Genomic DNA, 8,712 nt, shown 5'->3' on the forward strand with positions numbered 1-8,712 from the left:
GATAAAAGCAGTCAGTCTAGGCTGGGCGATGTCACAGCTGTCAAAGCCCCACACCCAGACCCTGCCTCTGTTTCCCCATCTGTGCAATGACATAATAACCTCCTTGGGATTCTCTCCCTCCCTCTCGCTGTCTCTGCCCCTCCCCCGCTCACACGCGCTCCCTCTCTCTCTCAGGATAAACGAAAAGAAAAGAAAATAAAAACAAATCCTAGATTGGATTTGGTGTCCTTTGCCCTGTCTGCTGTACGTGTTTGCTTTATGCTGACGTAAATCGACACAACGGGTGGACCGCGATTCCCACCGTTGTCCAAGTGCCTGAGTTGTTCGTCTACACGGCAGGCTTGCTTGCAGGGTGCGGGCCAACCCGGTGAGGCGGTGTTCAGCAGCACCGCCTCAGCCATGCCCAGTGCGCAGCCGCCCCTCGACAAGGTCCACTCGTGGTCCTGCTTCTCTTCTAGAACAATCTTGGGGGTGCTGAGGAGCCCAGGCCGGTGCCTTGAGACCCCGGAGCCCCTGGGGTCACCAGGAGGTTGGATTCAGGGTGACCAATGGGGGAGCTGGGGTGGGGGGCTTTGGGACCCAGCAATGTGGCTCCCAGGATGAGGGGAGGGGGTTAACGGGTGGGGCAAGGCAGCCAGGCCCAGGTTGGGCTCAGCGTGTATAACTTTGGCCCCTTTCAAAGTCCAGCCCGTCAACCGTTCCCTGGAGGTTCGACAGCGTGGCTCATCCCACTCAGACTGGAGGCCCAGAGCAGGAGACGGGGGAGGTGAGACAGGGGACCCAGTCCACCTGTGAGAGAGACAGACAGATGGGGGAGAGACGGGGAGAGAGGGTCTCAAGGGTGATTTTGATTTTGGAGCTGGGCTCATCCTGTAAGACCTATCTCAAGTCTCGGATGAGAAGCATGACCCTGGGATTAGCAGGAACCTCATAAGGTCGAGGGGGAAGGAGTGTCATGGAACTGAGGTCAGTGCCTCCTGGGTCACTGTGCGTCCGGGGACGGGCCCATGGGTCACTGTGCATTCTTGACTTCAGGGCATGTTTGAAATTTTCCATAACACAAGGCATTTAAAAAAAATTTTTTTTTTCAAAGTTTATTTATTTTTGGGACAGAGAGAGACAGAGCATGAACGGGGGAGGGGCAGAGAGAGAGGGAGACACAGAATCGGAAACAGGCTCCAGGCTCTGAGCCATCAGCCCAGAGCCCGACGCGGGGCTCAAACTCACGGACCGCGAGATCGTGACCTGGCTGAAGTCGGACGCTTAACCGACTGCGCCACCCAGGCGCCCCAACACAAGGCATTTTTAAATGATCTCTGGAAAAAATAAATAAATACATAAAATGATCTCTGGGCTCCTGGGTCTGATCCCAGGCCTGATGTCCAGGATCGAGGGAAATCTCAGCTTTTCCTGGAGCAAAGCCCAGTGGCGCCAGAGTGGGGGACGTCTAGAAAACTCCGAGAATGCCCCAGGCCTGAGACAGAGGCGCCAGGCTGCCTCGAGAAGGCGGCTGGGAATTCCGCTGCTAGCCTCCCCCTGCCATTCCGGAAATATGTGATGTGCACCCCCACACCTGCCAGCTCCGAGGCTGGAGTGACCAGAGCAGTGACTCCTTCATCCCTGGGGAGGCACTTGCAATATAAGGAATGACCGCCCTTCCATGGGCTGCCTTCCTGGGAGACGCTGGGGGGAAGGCCGGACAGGGGAGAGGTGGGGAGTGAGAGGTGACAGCCTGAGTTTTAGGGGACCTGGGGATCTCATCTCATTCCCTGAGACTGGGGGAGCGGGGCTGGCCTTATGACTGATGTCGCTGAGGAAGCGGGCTGGAATCCAAATGACCAGATCTGGAGAGACCCATCATTTCACCGGGAAAGATCTCTGAACCATGACTTCCACCAGGAGTGGGAACAGAGGACGGATAGCTTAAAATGAACTTGTCGTGCACCCCAAAACCCATGAGGGCAGATGCCGGCCATGTGAAAATCGGTCCATCCAAAAACAAACAAAGAAACAAAACAGCTCGGTGGTATCGGGAATATGATAGAGGAAGGAATGATCTGGTGAAACAGATCAAGTGGAGGCCTCCCTACATTGGAAAGAGAAATAAATGAAATAAATGGGGCTCTCGACCCTTCAGGGAAACAGAAATGGCTCTCTTAAGAGATCCTAAAGAAGCAACAGGGAAGGTGGATGTACCATATTCATGGACGGGGAGGCTGAGGCTTAAAAGATGCAGATTCTCCCCATCTGAGGGTCTGTTTTGTCTCCCCCACCCCGAAGTTTTAACACAACCCCATCCAAAGTCACAACATGGGCTTTCCCTCAGGAGCATGATAAGGTGACACAAAAATTCACCGGGAAGAGCAGAGGGTTGCAAATAGTCAGAATACTTATACAGAAGAACAGGGCGGTGTTACCTGTCCTACCAGCTATGGGGACCTATGACAAAGCTTGTAATTAAGTCAGAGGGATACTGGCACAGGCAGGGACACGTTGACCAATGGACTGGAATTAAATGCCCACAGTCACCCTATGGAGGTCAGGAATTGGCTCCAAGATAGAGAGGATCTATCTCAGCAGCGGGGAGGGGAGAGTATTGTCTAAAAGAATCCGTACAGGGGCGCCTGGGTGGCGCAGTCGGTTGAGCGTCCGACTTCAGCCAGGTCACGATCTCGCGATCTCGCGGGATCTCGTGATCTCGCGGTCCGTGGGTTCGAGCCCCGCGTCGGGCTCTGGGCTGGTGGCTCGGAGCCTGGAGCCTGTTTCCGATTCTGTGTCTCCCTCTCTCTCTGCCCCTCCCCCGTTCATGCTCTGTCTCTCTCTGTCCCAAAAATAAATAAAAACGTTGAAAAGAAAAAAAAAATTTTTTAAAAGAATCCGTACAGTGAGAGTCTATGTTGAAAACAATTCAGGTAGTTCTTTCTGCCCACGGGTCCTGTCCCCGTGCTCTAATAAAACCAGTTACCTTTTCTGTACCAAAAAAAAAAAAAAAAAAAAAAAAAAGCCCAAACAATTCAGTTGGGTCCCTTTGTCACATCGCACACAAAACCCAGTCTCCCGCTCCAGTCTCCGTCTCCATCTCACAGGCCCTTCTCTTCTGTCCCAGCTCTTCCCCTCCTTGACACTTGGCATTGGATTTAGGGCCCACCCTAAACCAGAATGACCCTATCTCAAGATCTTTACCTTAACGACATCCGCAGAGACCCTATTCCAAATAAGGCCACATTCACAGGTTCCAGGTGGCCCCGTCTTTTGGAGGACACCAGGCAGATCGCTGCGGGGAACCTTTGGTCTTAAGCTCATATCAGAACACAGTGAACACCCATTAGCCTGGGGTCCACAAGGTCATGTACCTGTTGCTTCCAATCCTTGCTCGCCTCGATGTCCCCAGCTTCCGGCAAGGGCTTGGCCCACAGCAGACTGGAGAGGATTCCAGAGCGGTGAAGCGAATAGATTCAGGCTCCCGACAGCCAGGGTTGAAGTCCTAGCCCCTCAGAGCAGCAACCTGATCTCTCTGTGCCTCAGTTGCCCATAAAGTAGAGCTGATAATGATCTTCTTGGACAATGCTGGGTTGTGCCCCCCCCCTCACAAAAAAGCGATGTCTACCCACAACCTGAGAATGTGACCTTAAAGGGCGTGAAAGCAAACCAAATGTCCAAGATAGTGTCCCTTGGGCCAAAAAGGGGCTTAATACCTAACCTAATTGCAAATTCAACCTCCCTGAGAGTGTAAGTCTTAACCAGTCAGCCAGGAATTTTCTTTCTTGTTCTTTAATTTTTTTTTAATTATTTATTTTTGGGAGAGAGAGCGCGTGCGAGGGAGGGTCAGAGAGAGAGGGAGACACAGAATCAGAAGCAGGCTCCAGGCTCTGGGCCATCCCAGAGCCTGACGCGGGGCTCGAACTCCCGGACCCGCAAGATCGTGACCTGAGCTGAAGTCGGACGCTCAACCGACTGAGCCACCCAGGCGCCCCTCTTTTCTTTTGCTAATAACTTTCTAGCCCCACCCTTCTGGTAAAAACCTTCCATTTTTTTTACAACTCCTCCCAGCTCCCCTCCAGTCACTAGGTGCAATGCTGTCCCATTTGTGCCTGGCCTGATTAAAAAAAAACAATTTTTTTTTTAACATTTATCTATTTTTTGAGAGACAGTGTGAGCGGGGGAGGAGCAGAGAGAGAAAGACACAGAATCCGAAGCAGGCTCCGGGCTCTGAGCTGTCAGCACAGAGCCCCCTGCGGGGCTCGAACCCATGAGCCATGAGATCGTAACCTGAGCTGAAGTCGGACGCTTAATCGACTGAACCACCCAGGCGCCCCGTGGCTGGTTTGATAAAGGCAATTAGATCTTCTACTTGGTCCAATTTTTGTTCTTTAACAAGGGTCACTGCAAACATAATGAGCTTTGGATCTGGAGACAAGAGCTTCGGGGACTCGGGTTAAGGGACAAAGAAGAAGACAGAGACAAAGGCCACGTGCACGTGGACATAGAGGCAGACATCGGGGTGATGCAGCCAGAAGCCAAGGAACCCCACGGGCTGCCGGCGACCACGGGAAGCCAGGAGACAGGCCTGGGTTGGGCGCTCCCTCTGAGCCCCCAGGAGGAGCCCACCTCGCCACCACTTGGGTTCCAGGCCTCCAGCCCCCTGGACTGTGTGAGAACAAGTTGTTTGAAATGTGGCAGGTTCACGGTCATCTGTTCCAGCCCCAGGAAGCTCAGACTTTGCCTTATAGCGTTGTTGGGGGTGATGGGATGAACTAGTACCTGGTACACAGCCTTTTAAACAGCAAGCACTTAATGTATGCTCCGCAGGAGAATAAAATGTGCTAATTCAGCAAAGTGATTGAATGAGTGATCAAAGCTCGGTGGGGATGAGGGCTCCGTGCACTCCCAGGCCCCTGGCTCCCCTGCCCACACGGTCCCCAGACCCCTGACCTTCCCTCTGCCCAGGGTTGCCCTGCCTCCCCTGAGCACACAGGTTGATCAGCCCCGAGCAGCAAACCTCCCCAGGCCTCAGGCGGTTGGAGCCAGACGCTATTTGCAAATCTGCAAATCGAGCAAATCGAAACCGGGACTGAGGCTTTGGCCACCCACTTGTGAAACCAGCCGCTGCTGTTTCCTCCCTGTCAGAAAGTCCCCCAGTGAGGGGACACGGGGAGGGGCAAGGGGAGTGGAGGAGGGCTGACTGTGTTCCCAGGGGACCTTGGGAAGTAACGGCACCTTTTTGCTTCGGTTTACCCATCTGCGACTGGGTGGGGGCAGGGGAGGGATCTGCGGGCTCCTGGTTGGAGACGTGGGAGTCGGGGACGCTGGGTAAGTGACTTCACCCCTCTGAGCCTCAGTTTCCCCATGTGTGAACTGGTGAGACACACACAGCCGCTCTTTCCTTTGGGAGACATGACTCCAATCCGATCACCTGCCTTGAGATCTCCCAGGGTGCCCCACAGCTCTGAAGGTGACAACAACCCCCTCCCTGTGGCCCCAAAGGCCCCATAAGTCCCACCTTGCTGCCCTCCCCACATGACCTCCCCACGCCACCTCCTCAGGAAGAAACAAATGCATTCCCAGCTCAGGGCTTCGGTCTCCATGCCGCCCCTTCCAGAAGGTGCTCATCTGAAAAACTCTCTCTCTGCCACATCTGGCCAAGTGTCCTACTCCATTCATTCCATCCATCTCCCTCCCTGCCCCCAGGCCATAAATCCCACCAAGGGATACGTCCCCATCATCCTCAGCCCTGTCCCCAGCCCCTAGCCCAGGCCCTAGCACACAGTAAGCGCCTGGTAAATGGCTCTCATTAAGAACGTGATTAAGCACGCTGATTAAGCACGTTGGCTTGACATTGCTGTGAACAAAACACAGACTCCTGATGGCAAGAGAGGAAGAAGGGCATGTGGGCGGACCTCCGAGCTGAGACCTGAAGGAGGTGACGGAGACATATGGATGTCTTGGGGGAGACTGTCGGGCAGAGGCACAGCCTGTGCAAAGGCCCTGGGGCAGGAGAGTGCCTGCCGTGGAGAAGCTTCCCAGAGGCCCATGTGGAGTGAGAGTTGTGTTAGAGTCAGCAGTTCGTTAGGCTTTAACAGGATGTCTGAAGGCCAGCAAAGTGTGAGTCACGGTCAGTTATGGGGAAAGTCAGAGGTCTGTCCTGGCAGCCCGCCAAAACAAAGCCACAAAAAGCCGGATCAAACCAGACAGGCCCAAGACAACAACAACAACAACAACAACAACAACAAAAGTGCAAAGCCCTGCTCCCCCCAAAATCCCCTCCCCAAGAAATAAATATTCCACCCCCTCGTTAACAACTGTCAATAAAGGCTAGAGACCCAAACCCCAGGCCTAGCAGCTCTTCCTTGAGCCTGCCCGCTCTCACCTCTCAAGAGTGTACTCTCGCTTGAACTACACGTTCCTTCTTGAACCACTCAGCCGTTATGCCTGGTCTGTCCTCGAATTCTTTCTCGCAAAGGAGACCAAGAGTCTCTGGCAGCATCCCGGGGTGCAGCTGGATGGAGGCCGCAGGACCCGGGGTTCTCCCCAGCCTCCCTGCCAACAGTTGGAAGGAAGTGGGAACCGCAAGGCCAGCAGGGTCCTGGGGCTATGGCAAGGCCTTTGGCTCTTACCCCACGGAAGGTGGGAGCCATAGAGGGTTCTGGAGAAAGGCAGGACGAGTCTGACCCTGGCCACATGGAGGGAAGGTTCTATGGGGGCTGAGAGCAGAAGCACGGAGACCAGGGAGGCAGTGCCTTGCTGGTTACAGGGAGAGATTCTGCTGGGGTTGGACCAGAATCTGGGGAGAAAGGGTCGGGCTTAGGAGCAGTTTTGCGGGAGAATGGAGAAGAGAGTGGGCCTGTTTGAGCCCATCTCACAGGGAGGTAAACTGGGGATCTGGGAGCGGAGGGATGTAGGTAAAGGAGAGGCTGAAAGGGAAAGAGGGAAGTTAAGAGGTGGCCAGGGTCTGGGACGGAGATTCGGGGCCTCCCCAGACTCACCAGGGCTGGTACAGACACCACGCTTCTATCTCTGATTGTCTCTAGAATTTCAATCTTGTCAGAGGGAAGAGGCTCACCTCTTCCGGTTGACGATAGGCCCGACCCAGCTTCCCACAGGCTCATTTACTCCCCTCAGCAGCTCCGAGACCAGGGTACCATCTTTCACAGAAGGGGAAACAGAGGCGCAGACAGATGAACCCGTCACGCAGGTCGATGAGTGGCAGAGGAAGGGTTTCGAACCCAGGACGTCAGGCTCCAGACCCTGTTGTTGGGATGGCGCTCTGCCTTGGGGAGGGGGTGGCGTCATCCAATGTCCCACCCTGGAACGTATTATTTAGTACCCGGCTTCAGATGGGGTTTTTGTGGTTGTGGGATTGTTCATTCATTCCTAGCCACCTTCAGGTTCCTGCCTTGTGCAGGTGAAGTCCAAGGCCCCAGCTTGGGAAGGTCTAGGCCTGACACAGATACTCCTAGTTCCATAGAGTCTAGGCCGGGAGGAGTTACCCGGAGCTGGGGGTCCCCAAGGGCCTGGGGGCTTCCTGAAGAAGGGACCCTCAGCCTGAGACTCCCTTCCTGCGCCCCCCCACAGTTACGATGAAAGGCAGGGAGCTCGGGGCCAATGGGGGCACTTCCTGGGTGGAGGTTCCACCTCAGACCCTGCTTCTAGCTGCCCCCCCCCCCAGCTCCTGGCTGGCACCAGGCCACCTCCAGTGCCACCGCGACATGACTTGGGCCACCCACCAGACCACAGTCACTGGGAAACCAGCTGCGGGAGGTGAGGGTGTCGCTGTCCAGCCTGCCCGGGGTGGGGGGTGGGGGGAACCATTTACAGCGACTATTTATAGGGCAGGCCCAGGGGACCGCAGGCTGGAGGACAGCCTGAGAGCCACAGAGCCTGGTGGCTGGACCAGAATGACCAGTCATGCCACTGGGGGTTGGAGGCCCTGGATGAGACTCATGATACAGGCTTCAGTTTCCCCATCTAAAAAAGTCAGGGGAGGGGAGTGGTGGCTGTGTGTAAGGCTGTGGATGCTGGGCTGCTGGGTTTCCTAGGTTTGAGAGGGATTCTGACGCGGTTTGGGTCTCCTGGGCAGCAAGAGAGAGCCCCAGGCTTCCTGGAGCGGGGGCCCCCGAGGCCACAGTGAGGACAGATGGGGGGGAGATTAGGATCTGGGCTCGGGAGAGCCTCCTGGACTGAGGGCTGGCGCTGGGTTAGTGCGGGAGATCCCCAGGCAGGCTTGAGGGAGAGACAGAACAGGGAGAGACAGGAACGGATCGGGAGAATGTGAGACAGGGAAATGAAATATGAAAGGGAGAGAAATGGGAAAGGGGGGGGGGTACGCTCAGGGAGGCACAGGCCCCCCCCCCCCACAAATCCATGGGAAGCTGGGGGGGCTCAGGACCAGCCCCCTTGTCCACTGGGCCAGAGGAGCCCCTGGGTGGGGCATTAATCTGTGTGCTTTTTAAAATTATTATTAAATATAATTTATTGTCAAATTGGTTTCCATGCAACACCCAGCGCTCCTCCTGACAGGTGCCCTCCTCAATGCCCCTCACCCACCCTCCCCTCCCTCCCACCCTCCATCAACCCTCAGTTTATTCTCAGTGTTTAAGAGTCTTTCATGGTTTGCCTCCTTAATCTCTGTGTACTGTTGAGCAAACCATGACTTTAATATTATGGTGGATGGGGCGCCTGGGTGGCGCAGTCGGTTAAGCGTCCGACTTCAGC

At 55.1% G+C, this 8,712-nt stretch overlaps 2 long non-coding RNA genes across 5 annotated transcripts in view; both read right to left on the reverse strand.

The window, feature by feature from the left end:
* Positions 1-213: 213 nt before the first annotated feature.
* On the reverse strand, positions 214-3,845 carry LOC121011000 (uncharacterized). The gene is made up of 2 exons (XR_005781455.1): positions 3,354-3,845; positions 214-789 (listed from the first exon to the last, which is right to left on the reverse strand). It is a non-coding gene; the product is annotated as an uncharacterized LOC121011000 (long non-coding RNA).
* A 505-nt stretch (positions 3,846-4,350) lies between these two features.
* The window catches only part of LOC121010999 (uncharacterized), a 5,191-nt gene continuing 829 nt past the window's right edge, over positions 4,351-8,712 (reverse strand). The window contains exons 2-3 of one of the 4 annotated variants that reach the window (XR_005781454.1): positions 6,368-7,268; positions 4,351-4,773 (exon numbers count right to left, since the gene is read on the reverse strand). This is a non-coding gene — a long non-coding RNA (uncharacterized LOC121010999). Of the gene's footprint in view, positions 7,269-8,712 lie in introns of all 4 variants that reach the window. The other 3 variants (XR_005781453.1, XR_005781452.1, XR_005781451.1) reach the window with 3 other exon arrangements.

This window comes from Herpailurus yagouaroundi, unplaced genomic scaffold, assembly GCF_014898765.1.
Source record: "Herpailurus yagouaroundi ecotype Mexico unplaced genomic scaffold, PumYag 193, whole genome shotgun sequence".
Taxonomy (NCBI): Eukaryota; Metazoa; Chordata; class Mammalia; order Carnivora; family Felidae; genus Herpailurus; species Herpailurus yagouaroundi.